Consider the following 18,472-nt stretch of genomic DNA (forward strand, 5'->3'; position numbering starts at 1 on the left):
TTCCCTGCTTTCCCAGCTCCAATATGCTGTCTTGTCCTCAAGCCACCACATCTTGTAGATTTTTGTTACAGCAGCACACCTGTACTAGATAGGAACTGCTTTAGTGGTTTTCTAATGCTGTGCAACAAATCACTGCACATTTTTTCAGTTTCAAACAAGAGCCATTTATTTGCTCACTCTTCTGTAGTTCAGTGATTTGGGCAGGCTTAGCTTGGATGGCTTATCTCTGTCCCACATGGTGCTGGCCAGATTCAGTCATATGCTTGCACTCAGCTGTCAGCTCATCTGGGGCTGGCTGATGGAGATGGCCTCATACACGTCTTCCAATTGGCTGGGGCTATCAACAGAGGCGCCTTTGCTCCTTTCTAGGTGGCCTCTCCAGCAGAAAGCCTAGACTTTCTACACTGTAGTGGCAGCATTCCAAGAAGGCAAGCCTCAGTGGGCAAGCATTTATAAATTCCTGGCTTGTGTCACATTTGCTGATGTCTCATTGGACACAGAAAGTCACATGGCCAAGCTTATAGTCAATGTGAGAGTTAACTAAGCAAGGGAACAGATTCTGGGAATCATGGTCCATTGAGGGGCCATTAATATAACAATGTATCACATATGATGCCCTTATTGATCTGTTTTTGCTGACTTACCGATTTGATTTGTGGTAGAGAATTCTAACACTTACCCATTTCTTGATTTTTGTCCTCCTCTTCTTCCAGGCACATAGGAGGATTTCAATTACTCTCCTGTCCCTCCTTCTAGTGGAGTCATGAGACCAGTGGGCTGTGTGGGTTGTGGGTGAAAAGCTTATATTTTTTCCAGGTAGGTAACTTAATTGCTGGTGTGTGCACCTCTGGTCTCTTCATTTCTCTCACACTTTGTGAACCCTGAAGTCCCTGTTGAGAGCGTGGTAGTTTCTGTTGGTCTGGGTATGCAACTGAGTGATGGCCATGTGAAGCAGAGCCCCCGCCCTTGCTCCCACACATTAATTGCTAACCTACAGAGAGTTAGCAATTAATCCTTACTGCTTTAGGTCCTTGAAATTTAGGATTTGTTACCAAGCCTATCCCGATGGATACAGAAGGCTGAGTCCCTCTGTGCTCTATAGTTAACTCTAGTTCCCTCCCTGGGTATTTTTTCGTTGTAACTTAAGCAGCGAAAAAGTGAGGATATAGATAGCTAATGAGTGTCCAATGGGGAAGATGGAGGAAAAGGGGAAGGAGAAATGCATTGGGCCACTGAGGTCCTTGCTTATTTACTAAGCATTTATAAAGAGTCTCCTATATGCTTGGGCTCTGTGTACTGCCTGGGGCATGCAAAAACGAGTAAGACACGTGCCCTGGAGGAGGACACAGGCTTCCATGGGAGGCTGGTCCACAAACAATGAATCATACTTGAGAGCCATGAGTGCCACCGAGTGGTGGGACTGATTTTCTATTTTCTTTTGTATTTGGCTAATTGTCCCTGCAGGCCGTTTCCATAGAGAAATTCCAGTAATGGTGTCTGGGTGGCAGCCTCATTGGAGTATGTGGCCAGCCTCCCAAGGTGACATCTTTGAAGGCCAGCACTCATCTGGATTCATAAGGTCTGTGATTTGTTTAAAAGTCAGTCTCATTACTTTATAATCACATATCAGATTCAATCCTTGCAAATGACAAATACGGGGACAAAACAAAGCTCTTCTGAGGACTGCAGTTTGCAATTTTGAGGCAGGAGCTGTGGCTGAAATGGGAAAGTGCTTTTGAACATTCAGTGCCAGCTCAGAGCGGAGGGCCTTAGGAAGTTGGACAGCATTCACGACAAAGCTTTGAGACTCTGACATTGTAAAGCCGCAGTACAGTAAGGGATTAACCCATGAAATATTAACTTCTAACTAGTGTTGGTTCATGCATTTTAAAGGCAGATCTGCCTTGCAAAGTCTGGGATGCACGAGGCTAAGCTGTAGAATGGTGGGCACTTCCTGAGGTCAGACCGTACAGGGATGCTTCCAGTTGCAGTGAGGGGACTTAACCTAAAGGGGTTAAGTGAGGTGTGGGTTGTGGGTGGGGCAGAGTTCAGCTCTAGTGGGTATGAGTTTTACTTTTCATACAACATGAGAAATAAGAGAAGTTTTCCATCCCTAACTCTAATTTAATTTATTGTGAGCCCACATCCTGCCAGGCCAAAGGACAACTCAATCTTAGCTGCAACTGGGGCTCCTTCCCCTCACTCTCTGTTTTCCTTGAGTCAAGAGTCATAGTTTCTTAAAAAGTACAGAATATTTGCTGGTCACACTCTAGTTCCGGTGAACATGTCCAGTGAGTAAGCCCACACAGTCCTTGAAGCTAGCTGCCTCTGTGCAAGCTGGCAAGGATGGCCTTTGTGAATGCCAGCTGCCCTGAGCCCAGGATCTCATCACCTAGATGTGCCTGCAGAGACAATTTGCTGAGGTCCTGATATCTCCAGGGCATACCAAGGAGTAGGAAATGGATCCACATTACTCCCAGAATCTATAAATCTTTGTCCCCTCCTAGTCCTGTAAATCTTCCCAGCCCTCTCCAAGGTCTACATTTGTCACTCTGCTCTCCCTCTGCCATCCCAGTCCCAAGCCCCAGCACATGTTCTCTTTTCAGACAATCCAGTTTATTTGTTTTTTTTGAGGGTTTTTTGGTCACAAAGATCACATGCTTTAGAAAACAAAGGTCTTTTAACCCTGCCCGGTGGGCAAAAGTGTTGCAGGGTTCTTAGACAGTTGAAGAATTAACCTCATGGACACAAAAGGTGAAGTGAACTGATATTTTATTAAGTGAAAGTGCAGAAAAGAAAGAAAAAAAGCTCTCTAAGGTGAGAGGGGTCGTGACTGGGTGGCCATGAGGGCTTTTATGGTCAGTCTTTTATAGAAAACTGATTGAGGAACTTGATGTCACCACTGGTAGCACCGTGTTTACTTCTCCGTGGAAATTTGGTAAATTTCAGTGGTCAGTTCGTAACTATCATGAAACTATCTTGTCTATAACATTTAAGACAAACAAAGTGGTCTCATATTTCCTTATCTCTGGTTTTGTTTGTAACTATCATGAAAATATCTCATCTATAACAGTTCTTCACATCTGTGAGCCTGGGATCTCTGTAAGCCTGGTGGTATAGCTCCCTACCTATCTCTCCCTACCTAGCCCTACCTGTCCCTTACTCAAAAGAAACATAGTTTGTATGACTCGGAGCCCTACTTACCCTCTTGAGAAAGAAGAGTAATACCTCTCATTTTTCCCTTTTTCTACAACAGTAAGACCAAAAATGCTATATATATATGTATATGCATGCATACTTATTTTTCTTTTTAGTATTTTCTCATACCTACATATTCTTCTCCTTCTCTCCCTCCTCCATGTCCTCTTTCTGCTTCCCTTTCTTCTTTCCTTTATACAGGTAATGAACCTTGAGTGTGGGTAAAGAGAAGAGTCAGAGAAAAAGCAAGGGCTGCAGACTGGATGGTCAGAAATTAAGCAGGGTTTTTATAAAGTGGTCATTATAGAAGATGAAGAACTGCTTTCAGAAATATGGATCATCCAAAGGGCACTGCATTTATGAGTACCCTCATGGTGTTTGACCGGCTGGGATAGTCTCATAAAATATCTAATTGGAGCTAGACATATAGACTATCAGGGTTTAGGAAGAAACTTCTACTACCAGCAAGATATATAAAGGCATGACATTCTATTCAATGGCCTTTAACAAATATTTATCTAGGGCCTACCAGGAGCCAGGGAATATGCAAGGTACATCAGGGGCTTTGTGTAGGCAGAAGAAACTCATAATGTGATGAATTTCAAAGGCAGGAGGACACCAATAACACAAGGTCTATCACAGCAAGCAGCTCTTGTAACCAGCTCCAGTATGTGCTGGTTATGGGGGAATCCACCAGAAGAAACCCTTCCTCTCCCTCTTCTTCCTTCTCTTTTTTCCCCTCCTCCGCCCTCTTCTTTTCCTCTTGATCCTGCTCTTTTTCCTTCTCTTCATCTTCCTATTTCAGGATAGGTCTCAAGTATCATAACACTTCTGACCACTGGGGATCTCCGGTCCAGAGCCAGCCCAGAGTGGAGAAGTAAAGGTTTATCAACACCATAGATTGCTATACCAGGTTATATTTAATCCCATTTTAATGTTACTATGAGTAATTAACTAGTTTTCATGATTTTTGAAAGGGTATAGAAATACAGAAATATAAATAAACACACCTCATGCCGTTGATACTCTGAAAATTGGATTCAGTTTTCATCAATTTTACTCTGAATTCCTTTCCTTTTGAGTTTGAGGACTGGTTCATGATTACCTTTGGGTAAACTGCTACTTGTTAATTTCTCTCTAGGCCTGGCTATTCCAATGCATTTGGGGAGTTTGCAAACCAGTCTTCATTTTGAGTCTGAATTTCCAAGAAAGAACCACCAGGGTTTTGACCAGTGACAGTAAATGGCAGAGAGAGCAAGAGACTCGCTGCTGCAATGAGATATAATTGAGAGACATCTCCTTTTCTGGTCCAGAGCCTTGGTTCATGTGGGGATACCCTATGACAACAGTGTGTTAGAGCTCGCTAATTAACAATATCAGCATCCATAAGAGGGTACATAGCCTTTGGCATTTTTCTTTGGGAAAGAAGATCTCAGGCTAATCCAGACCCCACTTCTCAGGTCCCCAGAAAAAGCTAGCCAGAAGTGGGACCTGCTCCACTGGGATCCAGATTCTAGGCACTGAGTTTGTATAAATCTGCCTTCTCTTCCTCTTCCAGAGAAATTCTGTATTCTTCTTTGATAGAGGTTTGCAAATGGTTGTGTTTTAGGGGAAGTCTTGTAATAACTGCCTGATTCAATGTTTTATTTATATGTCATTTCCTTCCTTCCTTCCTTCCTTCCTTCCTTCCTTCCTTCCTTCCTTCCTTCCTTCCTTTTCTTGTTAAAAAATGGGATCTCTTCTGAAGCCTTAGAAATTTCAGAGACCAGTAAGTGAGGAGTAGCTGAAAGGTGGGACTCTATCTGGGGTGTGGTGGTCAGGTGAACCCTGGGTCTTTTTGCTTTTGTTACTCTTACATTCATATCAGTGCCATGAAGTCATAATTGGTTCAGGTACGTTTCGTCTTAGTCTCATATGCTGAAGTTGGCTGTTCATACTGGAAGGCTGTCAAAGGGTTATGGGCTCGTTCATAATTCTAATGCCTTTGATTAATGCTGGGGCAGATACTTCATGAGCTTTTCCGTCAGAGAAGGAAGCAGACATATGGTTTTAGACTAATATGCCCTGCAGCTTCCTGCTTATTTGCCCATGGCTTACATTTTTCCCTGCTGGATGACTTTAACTTTTCTGTAAGCTCTGATACAAAAGGTCAGAGGGTGTGTGGCCTCCCTTGTGTTTGCAGTAATCAATATATTTCATTACCTGTCACATAGTAGGTACTTAGTAAATGTTTGAAGCTCTGGGAATATAATTTCTACAACAGCGCAGCAAGTTTCTTGGTCACTTTGTCATTTCCACTTGTCCTTCAGGACCTAAATTCAAAAATGGAGTTTGGACAAGTAACTCTCCACATAGAAAAAAAAAGGTTTCAAAAAGTAGGTGATAAACTCTTTATTTTTATTTTTATTTTTTTTTAATTTATTTTTTATTGGTGTTCAATTTACTAACATACAGAATAACCCCCAGTGCCCGTCACCCATTCACTCCCACCCCCCGCCCTCCTCCCCTTCCACCACCCCTAGTTCGTTTCCCAGAGTTAGCAGTCTTTACGTTCTGTCTCCCTTTCTGATATTTCCCACACATTTCTTCCCCCTTCCCTTATATTCCCTTTCACTATTATTTATATTCCCCAAATGAATGAGAACATATAATGTTTGTCCTTCTCCGACTGACTTACTTCACTCAGCATAATACCCTCCAGTTCCATCCACGTTGAAGCAAATGGTGGGTATTTGTCATTTCTAATAGCTGAGTAATATTCCATTGTATACATAAACCACATCTTCTTTATCCATTCATCTTTGGATGGACACCGAGGCTCCTTCCACAGTTTGGCTATCGTGGCCATTGCTGCTATAAACATCGGGGTGCAGGTGTCCCGGCGTTTCATTGCATTTGTATCTTTGGGGTAAATCCCCAACAGTGCAATTGCTGGGTCGTAGGGCAGGTCTATTTTTAACTGTTTGGGGAACCTCCACACAGTTTTCCAGAGTGGCTGCACCAGTTCACATTCCCACCTCTTTTCAGATTGTCTGACAGTTGAGGAGGTCCTGTCTCCTCTCCAACAAAAGTGATGTGATGTTGACTCAATAAAATAGTAAATGGTAATGGCAAGATCTGAGCAGACTCACAACTTTGATTTGAACATTTATTTCTGGTTAAAAATCTCTCTTGAAATTCTCTTACTTGGATCACTCCACTCTTTTCTTAAGCCACCTGCATTCCTTTGTTCTTCTGAATTGCTGTTTCACTGCCACATTAATGCAGATGTCTGGTCCCAACAACTCTCCCCAGCTCACACCTTGGGAGTTCATCCTCTCAGGAAACTAGTTTCTCCCAGTGGGCAGCTCCAGCAGGAGAACTTTTGGAAGAAGCAGGTTGAGACTCTTGATGAAGAGAAGGGGATTAATTATGAATCTCATTCAACTGCTCCATCCCTGCCTCTCGCTGTCACCAATAATTAAGAGCTGACAATACAGCTGTTTTCAATGAGAATTTTCACCTGGGAAATTCCAAGTTCTTTAGAAACATCATTTGAAGATCAATTTTAACACCCTGGTAGCAAAGTATAATGAACCCACTGGATGCATAAATGTAAAATCACTTGAAAAAGTATTAGAAAGAAACCATGTGTTACAGGGAAAGAGTACAGGGTCAGTGGCAGGAGAGGGCCAATTCTGAGTTCCAGTTCTCTGACACATTACTTGTATCATATGAAGCAAGTCACTTAAACCCTTGGATTATTCATTTCCTCGGCTGTAAACATGGAGATAATGAAATACACAGGATTTAGTGAACATCTACTATTAATTATCTGTAAAATGCAGATAATTAATAGCTACATCTTAGTGAATTTCTTGCCCTACCAAGACATGTTACATTTTATTATCTGTGTCTCTCAAATCTATAAAGCATTTGAACAAAATCTCTCTCAACCACACACACACACACACACACACACACACACACACACACGCTTCAAGAGAATAGCACACATAGGCCAGGGTAAAAGTAAGAAAATAATAGAGGCAGGGTAAGCCTGGCCCTCAGAGATGTGTACCTGTATATGTGTGGAAGCATTAGTTGTCCTGTGTCTTATCACTGTAATCCCTCTGCCAGCTCCCATCAGGCCACCCCTGCTCATCTGGCCCCCCACAGTCCAGGAACCTTACAAATAGAAATGCAGAAACTATTCATGCCTACATCAGCTTTGGCATTACAACACAGATCTTTGCAAATCATAACTGAGAGAAAATAGATGCTTAGGACCAAAAGTCAAAGTCCGGAAGGACATAAGGTAGAATTTCTGGAAAGAACAAATGGGGAGCCCTACTGTCCAATCCTAAAAGACAGAGCTTCCACAGGCCAAGAAGCTGAAGCAGCATGAAGGTGAGACATTGTGAGCATCCCAAATAAGGCACCAGAGTAAAGCCATGAGAAGGGCCTGAGTGATGGAGAGAACACAGCAGGAGTGAGGATGCATTAGGAGATATCACAGTATAATTGATGGTCTGGGCCAGGTGCAACCCTCCACGCCTATTATGGACTGATGTTTATGTCTCCCATAAATTCATATATTGAAGCCGTAAGCCCCAATGTGACAGTATTTGGAGGAGGGGCCTTTGGGAGTAATTAGATTTAGATGAGATCATGAAGGTAGAGCCCTCACAATGGGATTAGTGTCCTCACAAGAAGCAGAGAACAAAGTTCTGTCTTTTCATGCTTCCATAAAGAAGAAGTCATGTGACGACACCGCAAGATGGCAGTTGTCTGCAAGCCAAGGAGCAGGCCTTCACCAAGAACGGAATCTGCTAGCAGCTTGGTCTTGGACTTGCAGTCTCCAGAACTGTGAGAAGTTAATGCCTGTTGTTTAAGCCACTTGGTCTATGATATTTTGTTATAGCAGCGGAGTCATCAGCCAATGCTCCCAGCACCCAAAATGCAGAGCTCCCCCCATCCCCCGCAGTAGACAAAGGCATAAGGGGGAAAACATGCCTAATAGGCTGGGAAACCCTGAATCAACCAGAAGCAGAACCTCACCAGTAGACAGGACAGAGGCTTAGGATAGAAAATAAGTTGAATTACAGAAACTTAAGAAAATTCCATCTTTGCGCCCCTATTTTTATGGCCTGAGAAAGCAATCCTTGCTTTTGTGAGGTGTTTCCATCTAGTTTCTGATTTCTGTCTGTGTTAGGATTAGCCAATGTATCCGTCACCATCCCTCTTTGGGCTCATTGGCCCTCCATCAACTACATTTGAGACTGGAGAGCAGGAACGTTTGAGGCTCTCTCTTCCAACACTCTAGGGTGTAAGGAGCATAGGGTCTATTCCTTTCTGCTGTGGTGCTGCCTGGGCATGCTGGCACGAGAGGTAGGGGACCCTGCGCATAGCTCCTCTAGGCCTGCACCCAGGTCTCTGCTTCTCTTGGATCTATAATATTACTGGCTTGGGACCAGAGAAGGGGGAGGGAGAGCAGGCTGCAGGTCTTGTATTCTTTGTTCCTCTCTGCTTCTGGCCACACATTCCCATCCTCTGGTCTGTGCAAACATCAGCTGGTCAGAACAGGGTAGTCTGGCACTTTATTAGTTACTTCCAAATTTATTATTTATAGTATAAACCTTATGCCATGATCCCTTTATAGCTGTGGCATTTGATCCTGCCATACCGGGATTTTGAGACTTAAAAATGTGTTCTCTCATTTGTTTTCTCTGCTGTGCATCTCGGTAGATTCTGAAGTTCATAAGCCGAGCCTTGGTACCTTTTGTTTCCTTTTGTTTTCCTGCTATAACGAAGCTTTTCAGAGGTAGCAAGTGGATGTTTCCGGTATGGTTTCAATGGAGAATCACTAAAATCATCCAAAGTAGTATTCAGCCACAGATGTGTATCATTTATACTCAGTGATTCTAGACATAAGACATAAAGTTAGGCTTATGTCTTCTTGCGGCCAATAAGAAGAGAAAAGTCATTTCAGGATTAATAATGTTCAAAGATTTTTAAAAAGTTGCTTAGGAGTAGCACGACTTTTTCTGATTTGAGATCCATAAAAATTCTGCCAGCGATCTCTATAGAAATATACAATGATAAGTTGGTAACATTTAGGAACTCTTGACAGTGAGTAAAGCATCAGATTTTCTACATCCACTACTTCTGGTATCTTCCCCCTGTGCCAATGACATAATGAAGTGTAAAGCACCAAAATAATGAGATAATAAGTTAAAACAACATTACCTAAAGACTTGACTTTGATGCTCTTATTTGACCCAAGAGTAAAGTTAAGAATTTCTAGAGCACTTTTTCACAAAATGCAGTCCATGAAAAAATCTGTGCCAGTATCCCCTTGTATGCTTAAAAATGCAGACTTTTGGGTCCCACCTCTGACCAACTGAGTCAAATTCTCTGAGGATAAGTTTCATGATTCTACATTTTCAACAATAGTCCCAGGCTATCCTTCTATACACTAGATTATGTAAAACAGGAGTTCTTCACCTTTTTTAATGCCATGGACACTTTGGCATCCAGGTGAAGACTGTAAATCAGAGCAACATTTTAAAACGTAGAGTATGAAATGTACAAGATTGCAAATGAAACTGATTATATTGAAAAACTCTCAAAATATTAAACAAATATACATTTGATACATAATGCCTGTACTTCAACATGAATGCATCAAATAACAAGATCTAAAAGCAGATGTAATAACCACATAGCTTTGAAGAAATGATGATTATAAGTGCTGTTTTGAGGTTCTTGCAACGCCTGTAATGTGATATGTTTTGAAAGTCTGTGATTTCCATTAGTGACAAAGTCACAGGTATTGCCATTGCTACATTTGTTGTTTTTTGCCTACATTAATAATTAAAGGAAGTTAGTGAAAAACTAAAGATACTTTTTATTTCTCTTTAAGTTCATGGATCCCTCTCCATCCATAACCATGGGTTAAGAATAGCTATTTAGGGACACCCGGATGGTGTAGTTGGTTGGGTGCGCAACTCTTGATTTTGGCTCAGGTTGTGATCTTGGGGTCTTGGGACCGAGCCCCATATTGGGCTCTGTGCTCGGCATGGAGTCTGCTTTGTATTCTCTCCTCCCTCTTTTTCTCCCTCTGCTCCTCCCACTTGTGCTCTCTCTCTAAAATAAATGAATAAATCTTAAAAAAAAATAACTGTTTAATGGGGATGAATGGAATGCATGAGGTTTGGGACATCCTGTATAAACAAAAGTGGGTGTGTGTACCCATGCAAATATATGATATTTTTGCAACTATATGTGACATAGATTGAAGTGATTTAAAGTTATAGGCTTGGTGAGAATGAGCTCAGCTAGTCAGTGTTAGCATTTAAAAGTAGATCCATATGCTTTAGCAATCAACTAGATGGATACTAGGTCCAAGGTCTGCAAATGAAAATAAAAGAACCTGTGTAAGACATGTGACTGGATGAATGCACCCAGTGCTTTCACACTTTCTCTGTTGAGAAGATCTAATCTATTCTAGAATACACACATGTAGGTGAAAAAGGGCCAACCTCTATAATATGAAGCATCATAGCAATGACTTTGGCCTGGAAAGATTTCAAAGCAGGTGTTACCACTCAACCACTGAGACCATAAAAACACAACAAAAGATAGCAGTGTGTCCAAAGTGTGTTCTGCTACACATGTGTCTTGGAGAAGAGAAGAGGTTCAATTAAAAAATTGTTTCTCTGGTCATGTAGGCTTGGGAAATTCTGCATCTAAATAATCCAATAATCAAGTAATCCATAGTGTATTCACTAGGCTGGGAAATTAACAAGTAAGGAAACTTGTTTAATTTTGTTCACTGTGCACCAGAATTTCCTGGGAGCTTTAAAGAAATACCTAAAAAAGTATCCACCCCTCAGAGATCGTAATTTCACTGGTGTATGGTGGGGTACTTAAATTTTTTTTCAGGGAGGTGCTTGGCTGGCTTTGCTGGTGGAGCATGCAACTCTTGATCTCAGGATTTTAAGTTTGAGCACTACACTGAGTGTAGAGATTACTTAAAAATAAAACCTTTACATTTTTTCCCCCTCAGGTTAAAGACTCTCGTGAATGCACCATTTCTCACAGACCTTGTATAATTTCCTGTGGCTGCTTCAACCAAGTACCACAATATGGGTGGCTTAAAAGCAACAAAAATATATTCCCTCACAGTTCTGGAGGCCAGAAGTTCAAAATCAAGGTGTTGGCAGGACTGTGCGCTCTCAAAGTTTCCAGGAGAGAATCCCATACTATGCCATCCAGGATGAGCTCATCTTTAACTTGGTGACATCTACAGAGACCCTGTTTCCAAATTAGGTCACATTCACAGGTACTTGGGTTGAGACTTTAACTTCTCTCTCTCTTTTTTTTTTTTAATCTTTATTTATTTATGATAGTCACAGAGAGAGAAAGAGAGAGAGGCAGAGACATAGGCAGAGGGAGAAGCAGGCTCCATGCACCGGGAGCCTGATGTGGGATTCGATCCCGGGTCTCCAGGATCGCGCCCTGGGCCAAAGGCAGGTGCCAAACTGCTGCGCCACCCAGGGATCCCTAACTTCTCTTTTGAGGGGAAACAAATCAACCCCTGACAGATCTCCTTTGGGAAGAGTTACTGGAACACACTTTGAGAAGTGGTGCCCACTAGAATTTAAAATTTTGGGCAATGTAGCTTCCTAGTAAAGCCTCCAAGATGCATTATTTACACATTCCTTTTGTTCCCCCCCAGTAACTGAACAATTTGAAGTGCGCTACAGAATTGTTAGGCAATAGAATGCCAAAAGAATGTTTTCCTGTGAAGATGATTTTGGTTTTAGAGTGGTTGATCTAAAGTCATTCCTTCTGACCTGAACAAGCTTGCCAGATAGATTGTCTGCTGTGACCACGCCTACTGCAGACAATAGCCAGTTATCATCAGCAGAGGAAATGGTGCTTACCTATATGTCCTCAACAGTAGGCAGGCTTGCTGCTGGCGCATCCAGGAAGAGTGTGACAAGCCACTCAGGTGCATGCTTAAATGAACAAGGCCCCCAATACACCTCAGTCTCATAGCCCTTGAAACTGTTACCTCGGCTAGAGGCTTCTATTATCTGGGAGGCAGAGTGGCCTAGTATTAAAATAAAATCAGGATTGGAACCCAGGCTCCGACTCTGAGGCCTGTGCTCTTCCTATTGCTGCACTGTATATCTCTGAAAATAGTAATGACGCTTGCCTTACAGGATTGCTGTGAGGATTCAGTGAGATGCTGTGGGTGCAGGTGGGTGTAAATGATAAATTCGGAAAAGAACAGAATCATTCTATAGAGTGATAGAATCAGCTGGAATGTTGGTCTTATTGTTGAGGAGCACAACACTGATAATTGGCATTGGCTTTGAACATTATGAAGTCAGATTTGTAGCTGACTGCCTACCCATTTCCATTCTCTGATACTTCTCTCCTTAAATCTTACCTGCCCTTGCTAAATGCAGCTCTGTGGTTGACCTGCTGATTTTAGTTCGTGTGGTTCTGGCTGTATAAAATGGAATTGCTGATTTCAACAGCCCTGTTATTAGGGTCAGAGGAGGGCTCTGGTTGGGAAATAGGAGGAAGCGACTCCTTCCTGTAATCAGAAGACTGAGCTGTCGGCAGGGGCTGCAGGGAGGGAGGGCACCTGGTGGATGTCCTGCTTGCCCTTGGAGGGAGCTTTCTTAGATGCCCAGCCTCTGAGGATTCTTCAAGATTCTGGAAGCATAGTCTTTAGGGGAGCTGGCCATGCTGGCCATGTGGTAGAGATGAATAATGCTAGGGCTGGTCACTGCAGGAACAGAGCCTTCTTGCAGGTGTGTGTGCTTGGAGTTCAGTGACTGTATCCAGTGGCCAGTCATAAAAAAGAGAGGGAAAAGTGTCATCTTAAAAATCTTGAAAATATCCAAAAGGCAAGTCTCATCTCAAATGTCTCCTTGTTGTAGGATTGCAGCGTTCTTGTCTCAAAGAGTCAAAGAATGAATCTCATGGAATAAAAGGGTGAAGTGAAAGTTTATTAAGTAAAGGTGAGAACAGAAAGGAAAGAAAGAAAAGTGAGAGGGCTCCTGAATGGGTTGCCACCGAGGGCTTTTATGGTTGGTCTTTTATAGAAAACTGACCAGGGGACTTGGTAACTTTCAGTGGCCAGTTCGTAACTATCATGATAATATCTCATCTATAACATTTAAGACAAGCAAGGTGATCTCCTTATGTTCCCTTCTCTCTGGTTTTGTATGCCTTAATATTTCCACATCTGGGATTTCTGTGAACCTGGTCATACATGCCACTAAGTGAGCCTAGTCAGGGAAGTCAGGGGCCTCCTATCTCTCCCTGCCTGTACCTTAACCCTTTCCTTACTCATCCTCAACTGGCCTACTCCACACATAGTCTGAATTTCCATCATTGGGAGTCCCTTCTTTGGCGCTGAGACTTGTTGGTGCAGGGGGTTTCTCTGCCAAAATGAAAATATCCCCAGATATGGGTGGGTTATGTCATGATTATCTGTTATCCGTAATGTTTTGAGATACATTTATTTGTTGCCCAAGAGTCTTGGGAACCTTACAACTACGTTGTAAGCCCCACCGTGCCAATGCAGCCCTCTAACAGGTCCTTGGTAAATGTTTGTAGAATTAGGATTGGGTTGAAAGAGATAGAAACTCTTACTCTGTGAGGGAGAGAATAAGGGAGAGATGGCACCAGTGTGTGCAGTGCTACTTGGGAACTTTGTGATTTGGGGGAAAGAGACATTCAAGAAGCTACAGAGCGCAGTGTGACATCAACGATTTGAAGATAGGAAGATTTGGGTTGACCTTGTAATTCTATGATCATATGTAAGGTTATGTTAAACTCTCTGGTCTTGGTTTTGTCAACTGTAAAATGGGAATACTGATACCTTAACACCTCACGGAACCACTGTGTGGTTATGAAGATATGATGACAGTATAGTTTGTCTGTAAATGGTGAAAGGATGGACACTTTTTACTATTATTAGCATAGCTGTTATTGTCACTATTTAAGGCAGAACATGCTCAGTGCTGTTCTGCCTTAAATGAACAATAATTTGTTTATTTTTTTAAGATTTTATTTATTTATGAGAGACACACACACACACACACACACACAGACACAGAGGCAGAGGCAGAGGCAGAGACACAGGCAGAGCGAGAAGCAGGCTCCATGCAGGTACCCTGATGTGGGACTCAATCCCGGGACTCCAGGATCACACCCCGGGCTGAAGGTAGACTCTCAACCACTGAGCCACCCAGGCGTCCCACAGCAGCCATTTGTAGAGAATATCAGAGAAAGCACACCTGGAAGGGAGCCCGGTGGGGAAGTCTCAGCAGCACTAAGGGGGTGCTTTGGCTAAGTACGGCGGCCAAGTACAAACCTGAATGGGCCACAGCATCAAGGGCTCTGAGCAAAGAGGGCTCAGAGGACAGCCTGCTATGGGCAGAAGAGAATCTCAATGGACAGAATTCTCCCTCAACTACCATCAATGAGGGTTACTCCCAGCTTCTAAGGATGGAGGGAGGGGAGGCTGATATCCGAACTGCCATATGGCCTCATAGTTTCCTCTAGACAGGAATGTGTTATGCAGGAGCATGGTTTCCCCTCAGAATTGGCATGACCTGACTTTTAACCAATCCATTGTCATTTTCATAAAATTCTAAGTGCAAGAACTGCAAGGGTGTTGTTGTATATGAACCTGACCTTGCTGGATGCTGCTGGTTTCTGGCGCCTCTATAGATGGCTAGGCCAGGTCAGGAGCTTCTCTTTAAGAATGTCATCTTGGACTGGCTCAGTTTCACCTGGGAGAGCTAGCCGGGGGGCACAAGGGGTTAAGAAGATAAGGAGGAAGGAAATACCTGCCCCAACTGGGAAACTGAGGAAGGCTTCCGAGAGGATATGGCACTTGAGCAGGGTCTTAAAAAGAGTGAGATTGGGACGCCTGAGTGGCTCAGTGGTTGAGCGTCTGCCTTTGGCTCAGGGCAATGATCCTGGAGTCCCAGGATCGAGTCCCACATCAGGCTCCCTGCATGGAGCCTGCGTCTCCCTCTGCCTGTGTCTCTGCCTCTCTGTGTGTGTGTCTCTCACGAATAAATAAATAAAATCTTAAAAAAAAAAAGAGTGAGATTATAACACATGGGATAAGTTGAGGATGAAGCATGGTCCAGGGAGGATGGAGTGGAGGTGGTTTGGGATGGGAAGTCCAGAGCAGCAGACAGGCAGAGGCTCATGTGGCATGGGGCTGGGAATGGGGCAGTGATCAAAGGGTGGGGAGACCTGCCTTCTTGACAATGATGTCCTTTAGGGAAAGAGCAGAGGTTGAGGTCTTGCCTCAGAAAGATGAGACATCTTCGATGCAGGGTGGACTGAAGAAGCCAGCTCTCCAAGGGCAGGCACCCAGAGACGTCTTGCCTTGGTCAGAGGTCGTGCCTATGGTACAGACATGCCCTTACTTTACATGTACCACGTAGGGCTCAACTTTACATGATTTCCCTCCTCTATTAGTAAAACAAGTTTTGGCATTTTTCTGGAATTACAAGAGGGAGCTTCTTACACTTTGTAAGTGCTGACTGTTATCATTTCTGCTAAGTAGATGGAGAGCTTAAAGAATCCAGGGCAGTAAGCAAGGAAGAAAACTCTGCGCTGGTGGTTTCAGGAACTCAGAGCTCTCACATTCTTCCTTCTCTGCTCAATACCTATATGACTGCTTCCCCTGTCTGTGTCCTCACCTGTCAGGACAGAAGACTGGTTAGGATGGTTGCTAAGAAGCCTCCAGTTCTGGAAGTCTAAGTGTCTGTATCCTGTTGACCTGGCGGTGAGGGCAAACTTGCCTACACAAAGCATGACAAAGCTGTCTGCTAGCCAGTCAGTGCATACTGGGGGTATGCTTTTAGAGCTGGACTGTTAGAAAAATAAGCAAACTACTTGCTTGTAATAACCTAGATTGCTTGGTTTAAGTTGGCCTGGTGTCTGCCGTTAATGTTTTAGGAAGGAGTATCTCCCCAAACCCTTGGCAGAGCAAGGAGCTAGTGTGTGGAAAAATGCTAAGTAGGAAGAGAAGGTCTTTGTTGGTGCCTCTGACTTTAAGAATTAGAGGTCATCCAGCCATGTCAGTCTGACCTTTGGACTCACACAATCTGGGGCGGGTTGAGTCTTAAAAGACTGTGAGTCATCATCCTCTCTCCTTTGCATTTTCCCAATGAAAATTTCCCTCAAAGAAATTCTAGTAGCGGAAATGATTACATAATTGCAACCCTGTTCTGTTGTTGCAATGTTTTCCAGCTGCTCTTACTATTTATTTCCCCTCAATACCTGTTTACGTTCCAATAGGAAAGGGTGCTCAATAAAAATGTTGCTGAAAAAAAAAAAAAAAAAAAAAAAAAAAAAAAAAAATGTTGCTGAAGAAAGAAAAATGTTGCTGAAGACAGGTTACTTCCAGGGAGCAAGCGATTGCCCCTGGGATGTCCCCAGCCCTGAAGGCTGCTCCATGTCAGCTGGCCCAGGGGATGACTCCATTAATTAGCTCACACTACGACCCCTGGGGAGGACTAGCCTGGGCCTTTGCTCCTTGCCCCCTCTCTCTACCCTTTCCCCCCAGGCTAGGTTGCTAACGTGGATGGCCAAGTCAAATGTCTATAAAAAAATCCCGCTTCCTGGCATTCCCTAGTGGCTGTGTGACAAATCAAGGTTACCTTGAAAGGAATGCAGGGGGGGGGGGGGAATCTATCCATCTGTCAAGATGTGAGTCACCAGCGTGATGTCATCTGAATCTCAACCTGATTCCATTAATTTTAACTGTGTAAGCACATAAAATACCAGAAGAAAATGAAACACGTCGAGTTACAGAGGCACACACACTCACACTCCACGCCCCCTGCACCCCCCACGACACACATACACAGATGTGCAGACACTGGCTTCATGTGCCTGGGCATAGGTAGAAGGTCCTATTAGTGGAACAACTGGTTGTGCGGAGGGATGGCTTTTTTTGGCATCGCTAATGAGGGTGACCTTCGGGTGGGGATATGCAGGCTGCACAGAATGGAAGGGAACTGGAGACCTTGGCATCCCTCTCTCTCGAAACATGGCAGGGCTTACACAATTAGGCTTAATTATGCTCTGCTCTGCCTTCACTGAATGTGTTCCATGCAGGTGAAGCCTGGCTTTCTCTCCCCGTGCCTTCCACAGCCTCTTTTCCTGATGCTCTAAACCTGACTGGCCTCCTGCTTTAGTTTTTGGAAACCAGACATGGAGGATATTGTAATGGTTGAAGACCTGCTTCCTTGGCATTATCTGTGTCCTCTCTATTCCTAGAGATGAGTCTCTGCCCACTTCCCAGTGGGTGTTGTGGGACATCTTTATGACCTTAAGGACTGTTATGTTGACAGAGACGATTGGGGCAGCCTTGTTGTAGCCATAATGGCTCAGGGCTGCAGCCAGGAGATCTGAGTGTGAATCCCACTGCTTCTCCTGGCCTCAGTTTTGTCCTCTAAAAATGGGAATAAGAAAACCTACCCAGCCTACAGTGCTGCCACATATGGCTGCACAGGCTGGGCACTGCCCCGCCGAAGACTCTAGGAGGCATATGACTATGCGGTCCATGGAGCCCCCTGGAGTTGTGCAGAGCAGTGGCCCTGTGTGCCTGCTTCAGATATGGGGGTCACATGAGATAAATGATTATTTACTGTCTACAGCTCCCTGCTTTTGCTTATTTTCCTGGAATGTGACCTCTGAGCTGCCCGGCTAAGGTAGAAACCCATTGTCTCCCTCTCTGTCTAATCCTCCATCTTATCTCTCCCAGTCAACCTTGCATTCTTGACACCTGAGCCTCGAGTTTCCAAGAGGAAAAGAGAGGTGGAAGGACCTGCAGTGACCATGGCTTTGCTGGGGCTGTCCTGGGAAAAAGTGCATCTTATCGAAGGGCTTGAAGGAGGCAGCTTACTGAATAGAGGTTGGACGTCATTCCAGGGTGGGAAGGGTTGAGCAGGCCACGGGAAAAATGAGCACATTGCATGTGTTCCCCCACTCCATGCACCTGCCAAACCACTGGCATCCTGACATGCACCATTGTCTGTGGTTAACTGAAGCCTGGGGCAATGGCAGCAGATGAGTCTCATGTCATGAGACTCATGACAACCATTAGTTTTCACCTCACCTTTATTTATCCTTGGTGGCTCTCCTCCTCCATCATTCTCCAGCCACCAACAAAATGGTGGACAGCTGGATTGGCACTGGTTTGTGTGATAGGATGCAGCTACGGTACCATGCTACG

General features: G+C 43.9%; 1 long non-coding RNA gene across 2 annotated transcripts in view; it reads left to right on the plus strand.

The window, feature by feature from the left end:
* Nucleotides 1–709: 709 nt before the first annotated feature.
* Nucleotides 710–18,472, plus strand: part of LOC140616502 (uncharacterized) — a 41,771-nt gene continuing 24,008 nt past the window's right edge. The window contains exons 1-3 of one of the 2 annotated variants that reach the window (XR_012016973.1): nt 710–816; nt 1,465–1,579; nt 11,249–11,506. This is a non-coding gene — a long non-coding RNA (uncharacterized lncRNA). Of the gene's footprint in view, nt 817–1,464; nt 1,580–11,248; nt 11,507–18,472 lie in introns of those variants that run through there. The other variant, XR_012016972.1, reaches the window with a different exon arrangement.

The sequence above is a fragment of the Canis lupus genome, chromosome 24, assembly GCF_048164855.1.
Source record: "Canis lupus baileyi chromosome 24, mCanLup2.hap1, whole genome shotgun sequence".
Lineage (NCBI taxonomy): Eukaryota > Metazoa > Chordata > Mammalia > Carnivora > Canidae > Canis > Canis lupus.